General features: G+C 50.9%; 1 protein-coding gene across 1 annotated transcript in view; it reads left to right on the plus strand.

Moving 5' to 3' along the window:
• Window positions 1-18,071, plus strand: part of LOC138360321 (origin recognition complex subunit 3-like) — a 108,438-nt gene that overhangs the window by 24,568 nt on the left and 65,799 nt on the right. The window lies entirely within an intron of this gene.

Consider the following 18,071-nt stretch of genomic DNA (forward strand, 5'->3'; position numbering starts at 1 on the left):
TCGAAACGATCACATCTCGGCAGTGGGTGTCTTGTCTCTTCCTGGTTCTAAAATGGGTCTTGGCAGAGCTTTGGTTCATCCTTAATCTCTCAAGCTTGAACTTCTTCATCCCCCTCTCCTCGTTCCAGATGACCACTTTGGCCCAGGTTCGTCTTGCCTCGCCTTAGATGCAGGCTCCTGAATTATATTTCTAGACCCCCGGGATGTGTACTGGCATGTCCCTATTCACCCCAGGTTCGGGTATTGGTTAGGTTCAATAGTGGGACATCAGACTTACCGCTCTCGAGCTCTTCCTTTCAGCTTGAATTTGGCTCCTTAGGGTTTTATCAGGTTGGCTCTGGTTATGGTGACTTGTCTTTGTTGGACGTTCATGTTCTGGCTTACCTTGATGACTGGCTAGGGTGGGACCCCCCAGTCAGTCTGCATGTCTGCTAGCCAGGGATCTAGTTCTTTCCTGGTTTGCCAGATTTGAGTTCCTGGTGAACTTTTGGAAGTTCCAGTTGGTTCTGTCCCAGGTTTTGAGTTAGTTGGGCCTTGTGTTGGATTCTTGGTCCTCGTCACTTTCCCTTTCTCTGGCAGCTTTGCTTCGGCTTCTGACCACTGCCTGCTTGTGTTGGAGCAGCCCTGGGTGACTGTGCTTACCAGGCTGGTGAGCGTCAGGGTCATTGGTCACCACCTTTTCGTCGACCGCACAGAACATTGTGGGAGTTTGTGGACATGTGTTGTGTCCTGAGGAAGATTCATATTCCTCCAGGTTCCGTGTTCTGGCTCAGTTCAGACTGTTTCCCAGTGGTTCATTGTCTGAATCTGGAGAGGAGTTCTCTTTAGTCCATTATTCTTTGGAGTTGGATGCTGCAAGTACTGTATGAGCTCGATTATCCGGACTATATGGGAAGGACCCCCATCCGGGTTAAGCCTGACACCTGGATTAGCTGACTTTTTACCGGAGAAGTTCAAAAGTGAACATATTAAAAAAAAATTGTTCCACAAAAACATAATTTGAATTGCCACACACAGACTATAATTATGAAATACTCAAGTGCAGTACTGCAATTAATTTCAAACAGAAACTTCAGCTTACCTTGTTGTAGTTCTTCTTGATTGATGCTACACATCTTGAAGATAAGAATTCTTGGGCTTACTTGTGAGGCCTCACTGGTTGAAGGTCCTTGGCTTGCTTGTGAGGCCTCACTGGTTGAAGGTCCTTGGCTTGCTTGTGAGGCCTCACTGGTTGAAGGTCCATGGCTTGCTTGTGAGGCCTCACTGGTTGAAGGTCCATGGCTTGCTTGTGAGGCCTCACTGGTTGAAGGTCCATGGCTTGTGAGGCCTCACTGGTTGAAGGTCCTTGGCTTGCTTGTGAGGCCTCACTGGTTGAAGGTCCATGGCTTGCTTGTGAGGCCTCACTGGTTGATGGTCCTTGGCTTGCTTGTGAGGCCTCACTGGTTGATGGTCCTTGGCTTGCTTGTGAGGCCTCACTGGTTGATGGTCCTTGGCTTGCTTGTGAGGCCTCACTGGTTGAAGGTCCATGGCTTGCTTGTGAGGCCTCACTGGTTGATGGTCCTTGGCTTGCTTGTGAGGCCTCACTGGTTGAAGGTCCTTGGCTTGCTTGTGAGGCCTCACTGGTTGAAGGTCCATGGCTTGCTTGTGAGGCCTCACAGGTTGAAGGTCCATGGCTTGCTTGTGAGGCCTCACTGGTTGAAGGTCCATGGCTTGCTTGTGAGGCCTCACTGGTTGAAGGGTTGTTGTATACAATACAGATTATAGGCCCCTCCACATGCCCCATATTTCCCAGGCAGTCCCTGCCAACTCTCCCCTCTCTCTCTCTCTCTTGATACCCCTTACCCTGAAACCACCCACCCCAACACTACCAATATCACGTGCCTCGAGCCACAGCCATACGGGATTCATACGGTACGGCCCGATGCCCAGCTTCGTATCCGGAAAAATCTCCGGTTGTCTGGATTTCAGTTCGGATATAAACAAGTAGTAGGTAGAAAGTTATCCGGATTTGATTTAAACTCTCTGCCTGTATACTTGTATCTGGAGAAACCTCTGGTCATCTGGATTCGATGTATAAGAAATGCTATACATTTAAAAAATTAAACATTTTGTAATAGTATTTACAGTACTGTACAGTACTGTACTACTAAATGCAGAAGAATAGTAATACCTTACCTACCTATCCTTGTGGTTACCTTGTGGTGATTCCAAGGAGCAATGTCCCTACAGCCTGGTCTCTTACCAGGCCTCTTGGTTGGTAGTAGTATAAACCGGGCCAGAAGCCGGCAATTTTCATTTTTTCCCATGCCGGCTTCTGGCCTGTGTATTTTTCGTTACCCCAGTGACCCATGCACAGGCACGTTCAAGGGGATTAAAATGCCGGCTTCTGGCCCCTGGGTTTTCTCGAATTTTTTCACCATGCCGGCTTCTGGCCCCTGGGTTTTACAAACTTTTCTGTGGGGAGCCCCTACGGCTCCCTGGAGCTTATCGGGCTAATGTATGTTATGTTAGACCGGGACATTAGCTAAGGAGTTCAGACCTACCAGGGACCAGCGCCAGAACCTGGCCCCTTCAGAGAGGTTTCAGGGAGCAATGGCCCTGGAAAACCCCATATGGTTGGGGGTTTTCCTTATCTGCCATCGACCGGGGTTAGGCACCCAGAAAGGTAGGCGTAACAAAACAAACCCCACATGGTAAACTACAACAAAAACCGAACAGAGAGGTAGAAAACTCCCTACAATCCCAAGGAAACAAGCAAACAAGCAAACATCACACTTTACTGCCGCGCCGATCGTCCGCGCAGCCCTCCCCACCCCGGGAGGGGGAGGGGGGAGCCCCGGACCTACCGAGCCGGCTGCCAAGCTCCAGTTCGTTCGCTAATGTCAACCGGGATTGACGCTTCTCTGGCCTCAGTTTCCTTGGCGGTGTTTGCCTTGTGTGGCGTTCACTGCCGTGTGTTGTGGTGTGCGGTGGCCAGGAGTACTTCATCAGTGCCGGGGCTGCATGTGCTTAGTGGCTGCCTTCCCTAAGCGCCCTGTGAGTACTGCCCTTGCGTAACAGGGTTATCTTCCCTGGGGCGTTCGGGAACCATTCCCGTAGAGGTTCTTGCTGCTCGGCATTTGCCTCGCCCTTGGGGCCAGCTGGGGCTTGGGGCCCTTGTTTGGCCCTGGGTAGGGATTGGTATTGTGCTGGTTAGGGCATCAAGGTGTTGCGCAGCCTGCCACCTAAGCGGCGGCCGGTTTCTGTTGCCTCTGGAGACGGTGTACTTTTGCGGGGTTTTTCTTTTGTTTTTCATTTTCTTGCCTGGTGGGGGTCTGCCTAAGGTGGTTATAGTTCCACTGGTAGTGTTTGGCGGCCCTCTGCTAGGCCCCCGTGCTTGTACACTTCTCAGGGGTTTTCAGTGCTATAATCTACCCTCTTGTTATGTTTGGGTTTCTTAACCGGTTAGCAACACCTTGCCCGGGCTTCCCGTAGTTGTTACCCTACGGGCCCTGGAAACCCCTGTCTGGGCTCGGGGGACCATTGAATGTGTCTTCCGGGTTCCAACCCGTCTTGTACGGGATCGTTGGTTGCTGTTCCCTTGTCTCCGGGTGACAGTCGCCACTTTTACCTCCGTCATGCTGCCTGTTGGGTCACTGACACCTTGACCCGGAGTCTTGCGAGTGATTCTCTGCTTGTTCTCCAGTACTCTCCTGATGTTATTACTGTTCAGAGTACGGCGGCATCCATGTTGCAAGCTAGGTTAGGTTGCTGCAACATGCTAGGTTGGTTTCCCTCTCGAATGCCCCGTGGCCGCCCCGTTTGGTTAGGTGCTGCTCGCCCCTTTCTCTCCATGTTCCCGGCTCCGGACCGTCTGCGGGTTTCGGGGTCGGGGCGGGGTTTAGTTGCGGCAGAGACTCGGGCGGTTTTCGGGGGCTGCCCCGTTCGGGTGGGGGACGGAGGTTTGAGCCTGTGCCTCCTGCCAAGGCTTCTGGGTCTTACCAGCGGCCCTTTCTTGTTGCCTTTCCCATGGTCTCTTGCTTTTCTTTAAGGGCGGAGGGCTTGGAGGACGGCTCTGCCCCGGGGCCTCTGTTGTTGGTTCCCGGGGCTGTGGGGGTTGCCTGCTAGCAGTTCTAGGGCGGTTTTGCCCCTTCAGGGGTTTTTCTGCTGTTGGGCGGCGTTTTTCGCCCTTCCAGTCTGCTAGCTTCCCACATTTGCTGGCGTGTTTTTGTGTATTTAGCGTCAGTCACAGCCCCTGCTGGCGGCCATTTTCGTCTGCCGGTTTCCCAGCGTGGCCACCAGGGCGGCGTTGCGGTTTGTTTACATGCGTCTGGGTGTGCGAGCGAGCGTCTCTGGTGAGTTTTCAAAAATTTTTAAGGGTTTTTGTTCTCCTGTTGTCGTTTCTTTGTTTTTCTGGTGTTTTCTTGCCGTTGCCTGTTCCTCTGGGAACGTTTGGGTGTTGATTTTGGGTCTGAGCCTATGGGTTTAGGCTCAGTGCCCCTGGCTGCTATGCTTGCTCCCACACCTTGCCCCTCGGTTTTCGGTCTGTTGGGACCGTTTTCCCAGGGCGTTCTGCTGGGGTCTGTGCTTTGCCTTTTAGTGGTGTTCTCCGCCGGCAAATGTGGTGGTTTGGGCTCCCCCTGGTTCGATTCTGGGTTCCTTTGGGTTCCTTGGTTTCGTTCTGGAGGTTTCTTCCTCTTGGGCCCCCTTTTGTGGGTTCAGGGGACTTTGTTTCCTCGTGTGACCCGGTTCTGCCTTTTGGGGTTCCGGGGACTTTGTTTCCTCGTGTGACCCGGTTCTGCCTTTTGGGGTTCCGGGGTCTTCCTGGCTTGCAGACTGAGCTTTTTGGGTCTTGGCACATGTTGTGGTTGTGCTGGGACTTTGTGGTTTTGCTGTCGAGGTGGGCCTTTTGATGCAGTTTTGTGCCTTTTGCCTGGCCGGTGTAGTGCTCTCTGCCACTAGTCGGCGGCTTGTGCTTTTACAATATATGTCCTCACCTAGTTGTGCTTGTGGGGGTTGAGCTCTGGCTCCTTGGTCCTGCCTCTCAACCGTCCATCAACAGGTGTATCGGATCCTGTGCCTCTTGGGCTCTGTCATGTCTACATGTGACATTGTATGGGGGTCAGCCTCGTTACTTGTGTGAGGAGTCGCCACATTACTTCCTAGTGCTTTCCCGTTCCCATTCTGACACACACAAAAAAAAAAAAAAAAAAAAATAATCTGTGGCTCTTTTGGGTACTCAGTTTCCACCTGTGTCCCCTAGTGCGTGTGTCCCTTGTGTTACATAGCCTGTCCTTATCACCCCTGTCGATTCCCTTGGGTGTCTTGAATGTGGTGATCAGGTCTCCCCTCACTTCATCTTCCAGCGAAGTGTGGTTTCATTCCCGTTGTCTCCTCATGACTTCGGTAGTGTACTTTTTCTTTCTGAAGGGGTTCTGTTCCCTTCTCTGTTGACTGGGCGCTGGGGGAGCAGCTTGCTCTGTTGCCTCTCGCTTGGTCCCGCTGTTGGTGGGCGCTTTGGGTTGTCTTCCGGCCTCTGCTGGCGTCGGAGGACGGCTTCTCCCCCTTGGGGGGGGGGGGTTCAGAGCTGGCGGGGTGGGCTTCTTCCCCTGCGCTTCGTCATTTCCTCTTCGTGGGTGCGTGGGGCGTGGTCGATCCGCCCCATCCTTCTGGGCTTCCCGTCTGCTCTTTGCAGTCATGAGCTTTTCCAGTCTGCAGTTCTTCTGGACTACTTCAGTCTGCGCCCTGGATCCTCTGCCCTCCTCGGAGGACTGTTGTCTCCTGTTCGGATTCTGTTAGGGCCTGGTGCATGGATGGTGGACCTGGACCTCCAGGTCACTTCTTGGCACGTTCCTCTCCAGTTTTTCTGGGGCTAGCACGGTTGGTAATTACCTATGTGTACTTACCTAAGTGTAGTTACAGGATGTGAGCTACTCTCGTGGTGTCCCGTCTTCCCAGCACTCTTTGTCATATAATGCTTTGATTATAATTGTCATGTTGTCGTATAATGATTGTCATATGTCATAATATGTCTTCATATGATTGTCATATAATGCTTTGGTGGTGGGGCTTCAGGTTTGCTGTTTTTATTGCCTTCCCTATTTTGTAAAGGGCACTTTGTATACTCTTTGCATCTTTACCGGATCTTAGTGCCCTGTCTGCGTCTGAGATTCGGTGTCTGGCCTACCTCGACGACTGGCTGGAGTGGGCTCCCAGTCAGTCCGCTTGTCTGCTCGCCAGGGGATGGTTCTTTCCAGATCGCTGGGTTTGGTTTCCTGGTGATCTGGAGGTTTTACCTTCTGTTTCCGTCCCGGGTTCGGACCTGGGCCTTGTTTCAGGCTCTTGGGCCCCTCATTGTCTTCCCTCCAGAAGTGTTACTGCGGCTGTGGTCCCGCCTTTGGCTGTTCAGGAGGGGGTCCCGGGTTGCTCAGCGGTTGCTTGGGCGGTTGTGCGGGAGTCTGCACTTCGGCGTGCTTGTCTGCCCACGGAGTCGGGTTTGGCTCCGGCGTCGGTTGGTTCCTACGGAGACTCCCCTTCCGCCTCTTGCATTCCTTGGGTTCCTCTGGGGATCTGGTGTTGGTGCTGCGTCACCAGCTTCCTCTTTGGGGTTTTCGGGGTTCCGTGCCTTGGCACCTCCCCGAGCCTTCGCTCGATGTGTTCACGGACGGGTCATCTCTCGGCTGGGGCTTTGTGACCAGTGCTCACCAGGTCGGCCGAGGTTGATGGAGTCTGTCTGTCCGTCGGGCTCACAGCCCGGTTCAGGTGTTCATGGCTGTCTGGTTTGCGCTTCGGAGGATTTGGGTCACTAGGTACTCTACCATTCAGCTCTGTTTGGACTGTTCTCTGGTGGTTCTTGCCGGAACCGCAGGGGGTTTGGTTAACCATGTGGTTCGTGTCCAGGGTGTGTCCTGCGTCCTGGTGGACAGCTGTCTCGGTTCATTCCTCTTCGTGGGTTGGCCAGTCGTCGCCGATTCGTTTTGTTGGCTCTGTTGGGCTTATGGACTCCTGGCCATGGACGTCTTCGGGTCGGCGTGGTCTAGGCGTCGCCCATTTTGTGGCGCCCTTCCCACCTGCGAGGACTTCACGGTGGAGGCTTTCGGCAGGCCTGGTCGAGGTGGGGGGTACCTGTCCCTCTTCTCCCGGTCCAGCTGTTGCTTCGGGTTCTGGCTCGGTTGCAGCCCATTCCCACGAGAACAGTCCTTATGGTTCCATGGTGGCCGGCCCGGCCTTCTTTTCAGACGCTGCTTGATAGGTGTCCGTTCCCGGGGCGTTTTTCCTGAGGCTTCGCCTCTTTCAGCAGGCCGAATCGGTCCTGTCCGTGACTGGTTCGGCCTTCTCTTTGGCACTTCGCGTCTGGTATTTTGACGCAGGTTTCACCATCTCTATGGTGTTCAGGTGGCTTTGTTGACGGTGTCCCACCTGCGAGCTTTGTCTTGGAGACAGTATGACGTTTCTTACGTTTTCTCGCGTTTTGTTTCCCCTCCGGCCTGCTCATGAGTCGCCTGAGCCATCCTGGTCCTTGTTCAGGGTGCCTTCTTCTCTTCCCCTCAGTTTGTGGTAGCCCCTTCGGTTTGTTTCCTCCTCTTTGGTACTGGTGGTAGCTTTATTGGTGTGCAGCCTTTCTCTGTCCTGGCGACGGTCGAGATGGCTGCTTTCCGGAGGGGTTCTTGGGGTATTGGTACTTGTTTGGTTTGGCCGGGGGGTGCGTCCTGTGTTGTCCGGTTGTGCTTTTTGCTGTTGTCGGCATACCGTGCCTGGGGATGCGCTGTGGTTGATCCGGTTCCTTCGTTCCCTGTTTTCAGGGCTCGGGTCTCCCAGGTCGTCCGCAGTGTTTTCCTTCTTCCTGCGGTCTGTCTTTGCGCCCGTGCTGTTCAGACGTTTGCAGCATTTGCTGCTGTGTTGGTGACGTCTCGGGCTCGTTTCGGGCGCAGGGATTTAGGGGTCGCACAGGTTTTTGGCCGCCCATCCATATGTGCGTCTGTTCTTGGGCGTTCTTGTTGCCTTGGGTCGCAGGTTTGCGACCGGTTGTCTTGGCTTTGCGTTGCAGAGTTTGTGGCGGCCGCCTCCCGGGTTAGCCCTTTCTTTTCCTTCTCTTTGGGTATGAAGCTCCAGGGAGCCGTAGGGGCTCCCCACAGAAAACCAGCGTTGAATGTAATGAAACGCCATTTTCTGGGTGAGCCCCGGAGGCTCCCTGGAAACCCTCCCTCCCCACCGGTCAGCGGTTTTATCGCGTTGGTTGAAGCTTAGCTTCCGAACTGGAGCTTGGCAGCCGGCGCGGTAGGTCCGGGGCTCCCCCCTCCCCCTCCCGGGGTGGGGAGGGCTGCGCGGACGATCGGCGCGGCAGTAAAGTGTGATGTTTGCTTGTTTGCTTGTTTCCTTGGGATTGTAGGGAGTTTTCTACCTCTCTGTTCGGTTTTTGTTGTAGTTTACCATGTGGGGTTTGTTTTGTTACGCCTACCTTTCTGGGTGCCTAACCCCGGTCGATGGCAGATAAGGAAAACCCCCAACCATATGGGGTTTTCCAGGGCCATTGCTCCCTGAAACCTCTCTGATGGGGCCAGGTTCTGGCGCTGGTCCCTGGTAGGTCTGAACTCCTTAGCTAATGTCCCGGTCTAACATAACATACATTAGCCCGATAAGCTCCAGGGAGCCTCCGGGGCTCACCCAGAAAATGGCGTTTCATTACATTCAACGCTGGTTTTTTTCCCTATGCCGGCTTCTGGCCCCTGGGTTTTACAAACTTTTTTTCCCATGCCGGCTTCTGGCCCCTGTGTTTTACGAACTTTTTTTCCCATGCCGGCTTCTGGCCCGTGTATTTTTCGTTACCTCAGTGACCCATGCACAGGCACGTTCAAGGGGATTAAAATGCCAACCTGTTCAAGGGGATTAAAATCCAGGCTGTTGGGCACAGTGTGCACCAAGATGTATGAATAATCACAGCCTGGGTGATCAGGTATCTTTTGGAGGTGTTTATCGAGTTCTCTCTCTCTCTCTCTCTCGAACACTGTGAGATGCCAGCCAGTTATGCCCTTTATATGTAGCGGGGGAGTGTCGGGAAGTCTTGGGCCTTTTATATTGGAATGGCCAGGTTCCAAATTTGCACAGTAGAATAACAACATACTGGAGCAAAAGATACAGAAGGGAATGCAGAATAATAGAACCAGTGAAGAGTAGAGGTGCCATAGGCACAATCAGAAAGCACTGTCTGAACATCAGAGGTCCACAGCTGTTCAATACCCTGCCAGCAAGCATTAGAAATATTGCCAGAACAAAGGTGGATGTCTTCAAGAAGCATTTAGATAAGTTCCTGCAAGAAGTGCCGAACCAACTGGGTTGTAGTGGCTGTGGGCCTGCAGGCCACTCCAAGCAACAGCCTGTGTGACCAAGTTATCTCAATCTGAGCCTGGCCCTGGGCATATTTGGGAAGTAGAAGAACTCTTGCAACTCTTTCCAGGTATGATGTTGATACAGTTCTCTCTCAGCATACCTATTGCACCTCTGCTTTTCAATAGGGCTATTTTGCACATCCTGCCATTTCTACTGCTGGAAATAACGTTGTGATATTACAGTGGTACCTCGCATAACGATTGCCCCAAAAGGCAAACATTTTGGGTAACGAACGGCCCGAATGGCGTCAAATCGTTCTGCATGGGGAACGCTCGTTTGAGTAACGTCAACACCACATGGTGGGGTCGCGCTGCTTCTTGCACATTCTTAGACGCCTCCGACGATGCACATAAATTATGTTGTTCTTGTTTAAAGATGCTAATGATGCTGGGATATAAAGGGGTGACTGCTGAGATGTTGCAAAGTATTGATGTTTTTGTAGGAAAAAAGAAATGAAATTTCTGATATACAACAAATGTCAAAAAGGTTCGTTCGGTGTTTGGCAGGTAGGCTGCTCCATTATAACAATCTTTGTTTCAAATGTGTTCCATTTGTTTTGTATTTGTCATTTACGTCTCAATAATGGAGCAGCCTACCTTACATACACTGAACAAACTATTATGACATTTTCCTCTTTTCAAATGTGTTCAATATTTATTTTTCATTTGCCTTATAGCAAAAGGTTCGTTTGGTGGTCAGCAGGTAGGCTTCTCCATGTTTCTTGCATAAAAAATTGTAAATAATAACAAAAAATGAAGAATTTTGAAAACAAGAACAAATGTCAAAAAGGTTCGTTCGGTGGTCTACAGGTAGGCTGCTCCATGTTTCTTAAATAACAAAAATAAAGAAAAATAAAAGAACTGTTGAAACAATTTGAAAAATTGACAAATGCCATAAAGATTCATTCAGTTTTTGTCGGGTAGGCTGCTCCATTATTGAGACGTAAGTGACAAATACAAAACAAATGGAACACATTTGAAACAAAGAAAGATCCTCATAATGGAGCAGCCTACCCAACAAACACTGAACGAACCTTTTGCTATAACGAATATGAAAGACAAGGGCTGCTGGCTGGGTTAGTACTGCGTGAGCAACCATTTGTGGCACACGTGCCTCTGGCTCTCAAACACCTGTCCCACACGGTGTTGAAAGATTGCACTCAGTAAAATTCAGACTCTATTGTTTGAAGAACATAAGGGTCATAATATTGGTGAAGCTATGCGCAATAAGGACTTAACACAATGGTCAGATGCAAGTGATACAGTACAGCACCCATGAGGATGATACAGCGAGCGTATCCAGTTGTAGCTCTGAGCCCCACCCTTGCCATCTCCAATTTATATAGATGATACATAGATGAATCATTTTCTGCGTTCAGTGATGATGCATCTGATACAAGTAGTATAGATGAACAGTGTTAGCGGCTTCCATGGTGGTGTTTTCCATAGATATTTTCAAGAATACCTGAATCTCTTCCTGACTGACGGACACTCTTTGAGGCTAGCTGAATCTCTTCCTGTGTGGGACCTTATAAAGCAATCTTTTCAAGACTACCTTACAATTTGAGCTTTTCCTACAATCGTTTCAATACTACCTTATACTTTACAAGCATGGCTACATACCACCTACAAGTACTAAAGCCAAGGGTGCACGCGCGTGTGTTATTTGCAAGCACACAGAACGATGAAACAGGAAGCGAAAATCTATCTGTAGCTGGTGCAAGGAGAGCAAAGTCGCGCTGTGTACCATGGACTACTTCGTTGACTATTACGCACCTCCAAAGTACTGAGTGTGTAATACAGTGTGTTACTGTGTAAATAGTATGGAAATTGTACATATTGTAATTTTAGTGAATTTTTACCACGTAATATTGTGGCAAACATTTATTGTGGACACATTACTGACACATGTATCACAGTTCCATGGAACATTATGAACATTCTACTGTATACATATTGTAAAGGACACAAATATGCATCATATACGATAAAAGAAACAAATAAAACTGTATTGGAAATACATAGAAAGAATATTTGAAAATATATTTGTGGCAACACTCAGTGCTTGAATGGCCTGCGCGACCGTGTCTGGGAGCTTCACACACGGGCGACCAGCCCCTGATGACGTCACAGCACACCTTGTCCACGCCCTCACAGCCAAAGTAAGTGGAATTTGGTAATTATTTTTACATAGACATGTTCAGAGAAGGTAATTTATCATTTTACAAAGAAAAATGATTTTTTGGGAACACTTGATGTCATGCACACTGGGGGAATTTCACAATAAACACAGTGCATCACAGTGGTTACATGGGGACATTTGTTTTGTATAGCATCCGTTTCACATGACGAACACAGAACGGATTAAATTCGTTATTCGAGGTACCACTGTATTTCCATGTGCAGATTTGGAACCAGTCCCTATAATATTTTATGGTTGTAAATTATTGTATGTATCTCTCTTCCCTGTGCTCTAGAGAATACAGATTTAAAAATTGTTATTGGTCCCAATAATTTAGATGTTTTATAGAGTGGAAATATAAAATATGAAGATGCGCATTCAGTACACCATATTCTGGTTCACCCACAGTTTGTTCATTAGTTCATCAAGGTACTCAGTTGACCTTGATTCGTTTAAGCAAAGTCACACATTAGTCTTATAGCTCATTCCTGCTTTTCACATTTCCTTTCACAATTATTCTATAAATTCTTGGTATTTGTATCAAACACATTTACTATACCTACCTCAAAATTAATTTTCACATCTTTCATCACACACAACAAATACTGTACAATTAGACTACTTGACCCTTTCAGTTTTTAATTTCTTACGCATACATCTTGAGCTCTGCCCTGCATTTCGTTCATCATCAATTCCAATTCTTGATTCACTGAATGACATACTTATTCCATGGCCCAGTTATTTACTAAGACTAAGGCTTGCTCTTATAATCCTAACTTCATTCTACTTTATTCTGTCCTCATGGCAATTTTATTTTTGAATATGTGCATTGGTATTGCTAAAGTGAGAGTATTAGTGATCAACTTTATCTCTTAGATGCCTATCAAATCAAACTTTCTTTATAACATTCACCACTTCCAAATACAGTACAGGGTACTGGTTCCTTTTCTGCGGGGAGCCCCTATAGCTCCCTGGAGCTTATCGGACTAATGTATGTTATATTAGACAGGAACATTGGCTATGGAGTTCAGACCTACCAGGGACCAGCACCAGAACCTGGCCCCTTCAGAGAGGTTTCAGGGAGCAATGGCCCTGGAAAACCCTCTTGTGGTTGGGGGTTCTCCTTATCTGCCATCGACCGAGGTTAGGCACCCAGAAAGGTAGGCATAACAAAACAAACCCCACATGGTAAGAAACTAAAACAGAAAACTGGACAGAGAGGTAGAAACTCCCTACAATCCCAAGGAAACAAGCAAACAACCAAACATCACACTTTACTGCTGCGCTGCTTGTCTGTGCACCCCTCCCCGCCCCGAGAGGGGGAGGGGGGTTTCCGGACCTCACCGCGCCGGCTACCTAGCACCAGTTCGTAAGCTAATGTCAACTGGGACAGATCCTTCTCTGGCCTCAGTTTCCTAGGCGGTGTTTGCTTTCGTGGCGTTCACTGCTGTGTTTTCTGTATTGTGCGGTGGCCAGGTGTTCCTCATCAGTACCAGGGCTGCATACGCTTAGGGGCTTTCTTCCCTAAGCGCACTGTGAGTACTGCCCCTGTGTGACAGGGTTATCTTACCTGGGGCATTCGGGAACCATTCCTGTAGAGGTTCTTGCTGCTCGGCATTTGCCTCACCCTTGGGGCCAGCTGGAGCTTGGGGCCCTTGTTTGGCCTTGGGTAGGGACTGGTATTGTGCTGGTTAGGGCATCAGGGTGTTGCACGGCTTACCACCTACTCGGCGACTAGTTCCTGTTGCCTTTGGGAATGGTGTACTTTTGTGGGGTTTTTCTTATGTTTTTCTTTTAATATTCCTGGTGGGGGTCTGCCTAGTGTGGCTATAGTTCCACTGGTAGTGTTTGGCGGCCCTCTGCTAGGCCCCTGTGATTGTACACGTCGCAGGGGTTTTCAGTGTTACATCCCCTCTTGTTAGCTTGGGTGTTTAACTGGTTAGCAACACCTTGCCCGGGCTTCCCGTAGCAGTCAGCCTACGTGCCCTGGAAAACCCTGTTGGGGCTCCGTGGACCATTGGATGTGTCTTCCGGGTTCCATCCCGTCTTGTGCGGGTTCGTTGGTTGCTGTGCCCTTGTCTCAGGGTGATGGTCGCCACTTTTACCTTCGTGCTGCCTGTTTCGTCACTGACACCTTGACCCGGAGTCTTGCCAGTTGTGTTCTCTGCTTGTTCTCCAGTACTCTCCTGATGTCATTACTGTTCAAAGTACAGGCGGCATCCGCGTTGCAAGCTCGGTTTAGGTTGCTGCAATGCGCTAGGTTGGTTTCCCACTCAGATGCCCGGGGGCCTCCCCGTTTTGTTTAGGTGCTGTTCGCCCCTTTCCCTCCCTGTTCCCGGCTCCTGACCATCTGCGGGTTTCGGGGTCGGGGCGGGGTTTAGTTGGTTCCGAGACTTGGGCGGCTTCTGGGGCTGCCCTGTTCGGGTTGGGGACGGAGGTTTTCGAGCCTGTTCCTCCTGCCAAGGCTTTTGGGTCTTACCAGCGGCCCATCTTTGCTGCATTTCCCGTGGACTTTTCCTTTTCTTTAAGGGCAGAGGGGTGTGGAGGACGGCTCTGCCCCGGGGCCTCTGTTGTGGGTTCCTGGGGCTGTGGGGGATGTCCGCTTGCAGTTTTAGCGGCCTGGGTTTTCTGCGTCTGGGCGGGGTTTTTCGTCCCTCTAGTCTGCTTCCTTCCCACATTTGCTGGCGTGTTTTTGGGTCTATCACGTCAGTCACAGCTCCTTTGTTTTGGTGGCCATTTTCTTTTCTGTGAATAACTCTCCGCTTGGCCACGGGCGGCGCTGCCGTTTGTTTACAGTTGCCTGGGTGTGCGACCTGGCGTTTTGGTTAAGTTTTCACCTCCTGTTAGGGATTTTATCCTCATGTTGCCATTTCTTTGTTTTTCTGGGGTGTTCTGCCCGTCTTCTTTTCCTCTGGGAACAGTTGGGTGTTGGTTTTTACACCAGTTTTTCCATTTTCTGTCTGTTCTGGGTTTGGGCCCTAGGGTTTGGGCTCAGTATCCCTGTCTGTTTACCCTTGTTCCCACACCTTGTCCCTCGGTTTTCGGTCTGTTTTGGCAGTTTCCCTGGGTGCTGTGCTTTGCCCCTCAGTGGTGCAATTCCGCTGGCAAATGTGATAGTTTGGGCTCCCCCGGGTTCGATTCCAGGTTCCCTTGGGTTCTTTGGTTTCGTTCTGGAGGTATCTTCCTCTTGGGGACCCTTTGTGGGTTCAGGGGGCTTTGTTACCTTGTTTGTGACCAGGTTCTGCCTTCTGGGGTTCCGAGGTCTTCCTGGCTTGCAGGCTGACCTTTTTGGGTCTTGGCACGTGTTGTGGTTGTTCCGGGGCTTTGGGTTTTTGTTGTCGAGGTGGGCTTCTTGGTGCCTTCTTCAACTGGCCAGTGTGGTGCTCTCTGCCCACCGGTCGGCGGCTTGTCTTTTTCTTTTCTTTAATTTATTTTAAATTTTATTTACATGTATGTATATATGTTTTTATACATTTTGTGTGTGTAGGTATTTATGTATATGTGTGTGTGTATATATATATATATATATATATATATATATATGTACATGTATGTATGTGTGTATTTATATATATACATTTTCTTTTGGAAGGGGTTCCATTCACTTTGCTGTTGATGGGGCGCTGGGGGTGCAGCTTGCTTTGTTAGCTCTCGCTTGTGGTTCTCCTCCAGCCTCTGGTGGCATCGGACGGCTTCTCCCCCTTTGGGGGGTTCGGGGCTGGCAGTGTGGGCTTGTTCCCCTGCGCTTCGTCATGTCATCTTGGTGTGGGTGCGTTTGGACATGGTCGTTCCGCCCCATCCGTCCGAGGTTCCCGCCTGTTCTAGTGCAGACACGGGCCTTGCGGTTCTTCTGGACTTATGCAGCCTGCACCCTGGATTCTTTTGCCCTCTTCGGAAAACTGTTGTTTCCGGTCCGGCTTCTATTGGGGGCCGGGTGCCTGGATTGTGCCCCTGGACCTCCGGGTCACTTCTTGGCACATTCCTCTCCAGGGTTCCGGGACTGGCACAGTTGATGGTGGGGCTTCAGGTTTGCCGCTTTTGTTGCCTTCCCTAGTTTGTAATTGGCACTTAGTGTATGTACACATCTTTACCGGATCTTGGTGACCTGTCTGCTTCTGCTCGGGATTCGGTTTCTGGCCTACCTCGACGACTGGCTGGTGTGGGCTCCCAGTCAGTCCGCTTGTCTGCTCGCCAAAGGTGTGGTTCTTTCCAGATTGCCAAGTTCGGATTCCTTTTGATCTGCAGGTCGTTCCATCTGTTTCCGTCCCGGGTTTGGACCTGGCTGGGTCTTGTTTCGGATTCTTTGACCACTTTTTTGTCTCTCCCAACAGAAGCGTTGCTGCGGCTGTGGTCCCGCCTTCGGCTGTTCATGAGGGGGTCCTGGGTTGCTTGGCAGTTGCTCGAGCAGTTGTGCGGGAGTCTGAACTTCGACGTGCTGGTCTGCCCGCAGGGTCGGGTTTGTTTCGGCGTCTGTTTGGTTCCTTCGGAGACTTCCCTTCCGCCTCTCTTGCAATCGTTGGGTTCGTTCCTCCGGGATCTTGTGTTGGACATCTTCAAGAGAAAACTGGACGGTTTTCTAAGTGAAGTTCCGGATCAGCCGGGCTGTGGTGGGTACGTGGCCCTGCGGGCCGCTCCAAGCAACAGCCTGGTGGACCAAACTCTCACAAGTCGAGCCTGGCCTCGGGCCGGGCCTGGGGAGTAGAAGAACTCCCAGAACCCCATCAACCAGGTATCAACCAGGTGGTGCTGCGTCACCAGCTTCCTCTTTGGGGTTTTCGGGGTTCCGTGCCTTGGCACCTTTCCGAGCCTTCGCTCGATGTGTTTACGGACGGGTCATCTCTCGGCTGGGGCTTTGTGACCAGTGCTCACCAGGTCGGCCGGGGATGGTGGGGTCTGTCTCTCCGTCGGGCTCACAGCACGTTTCGGGAGTTTGTGGCTGTCTGGTTTGAGCTTTGGGAGTTCGTGGCTGTCTGGTTTGCGCTTCGGAGGGTTCGGGTCACTCGGTCCTCTACCATTCAGCTTCATTCAGACTGTTCTCTGACGGTTCTTTGCCGGAACCACAGGGTTTCTCTTAGGAATTTGACCTTTGGGGTTGGTCCCTTTGAGTGGCTCGTTTGCTGTATTCTCGGGGTTTGGCTAACCGTGAGGTTCATGTCCGGGGTGTGTCCTACGTCCTGGCGGACAACCTGTCTTGGTTCATTCCTCTGTTCGCAGATTGGCCAGTCGTCGCCAACTCGTTTCGTTGGCTCTGCTGGACGTATGGACTCCTGGCCATGGACGTCTTCGAGTCGGCGTCGTCTAGGCGTCGCCCATTCTATGTTGCGTCCTTACCCACCTGCGAGGCGTTTACGGTGTTTGCTTTCGGCAGGACTGGTCGAGGTGGGGGTACCTGTTCCTCTGCTCCCGGTCCAGCTGTTGCTTCGGGTTCTGGCTCGGTTGGAGCCCATTTCCAAGAGAGTAGTCCTCATGGTCCCTTGGTGGCCGGGCCAGCTTTATTTTCAGACGCTGCTTGATAGGTGTCTGAACCCGGGGCGTTTTCCCACGGCTCCGCCTCTTTCAGCAGGTCAGACCGGTTCTGTACGTGACTAGTTCGGCCTTCTCCTCGGCTCTTCGCGTCTGGTATTTTGACACGGGTATCAACATCTCTGTGGTGATCAGGTGGCTTTGTTGATGGTGTCCCTCCTGCGAGCTTCGTCTCGGCGACAGTATGATATTCCTGGTGTTTCTATGCACCTTTTTCTTGCTCTTCGTAGGTTGTCTTCTCTTTCGCATCGGGTTGTCTTGTCCTTTCTTGAGTTTTCAGGACTTCAGTTATTTGATGTTTTTTATTGTCGCCTCGTTTTGTGCGGCGCTGGCGGAGCCACTCCGGCTTGCGTTCGGGGTGGATGTCACATCTGCCCCGTTCTGTACGCTTTCTCGTGTTTTGTTTCACCTCCGGCCTGCTCATGCGTCGCCTGAGCTGTCCTGGTCCTTGATCAGGGACCTTGATCAGGCTCTTATCTTCTCCTCAATTTGTGGTAGCCCCTTCGGTTCAGGTTTCTGCTCTTTGGTACTGGTGGTAGGTTTGTACGTTTGCAGCCTTTCTCTGTCCTTCTGGCGACGGTCGAGACGGTTGCTTTCCAGAGGGGTCCTTGGGTTATTGATGCTTGATTGGTTCGGCCGGGGGTGCGTCCTGTGTTGTCCGGTTGCGCTTTTTTGCCGTTACCTGCGTACCGTGTCTGGGGATGTGCTTTGGGTTGATCCAGTTCCCCTCGTTCTCTGTTTCATAGCTCGGGTCTTCCATGTCGTCCGCAGAGTTTTTAAGTCTTCCAGCCTGCGGTCTAGCCTTGCACCCGTGCTGTTCGGACGTTTGCAGCTTTCGCTACATTGTTGGTGACGTCTAGGGCTCATTTCGGGCGCAAGGATTTGAGGGTCACATAGGTTCTTGGCCGCTCGTTCTGTATGCGCGTGTCTACTCCTGTGTGTTCTTGTTGCCTTGGGTTGCAGGATGCAGCCTGTTGTCTCGGCTTCGCGTTGCGGAGTTT

Source organism: Procambarus clarkii, unplaced genomic scaffold (genome assembly GCF_040958095.1).
Source record: "Procambarus clarkii isolate CNS0578487 unplaced genomic scaffold, FALCON_Pclarkii_2.0 HiC_scaffold_107, whole genome shotgun sequence".
Classification (NCBI taxonomy): Eukaryota; Metazoa; Arthropoda; class Malacostraca; order Decapoda; family Cambaridae; genus Procambarus; species Procambarus clarkii.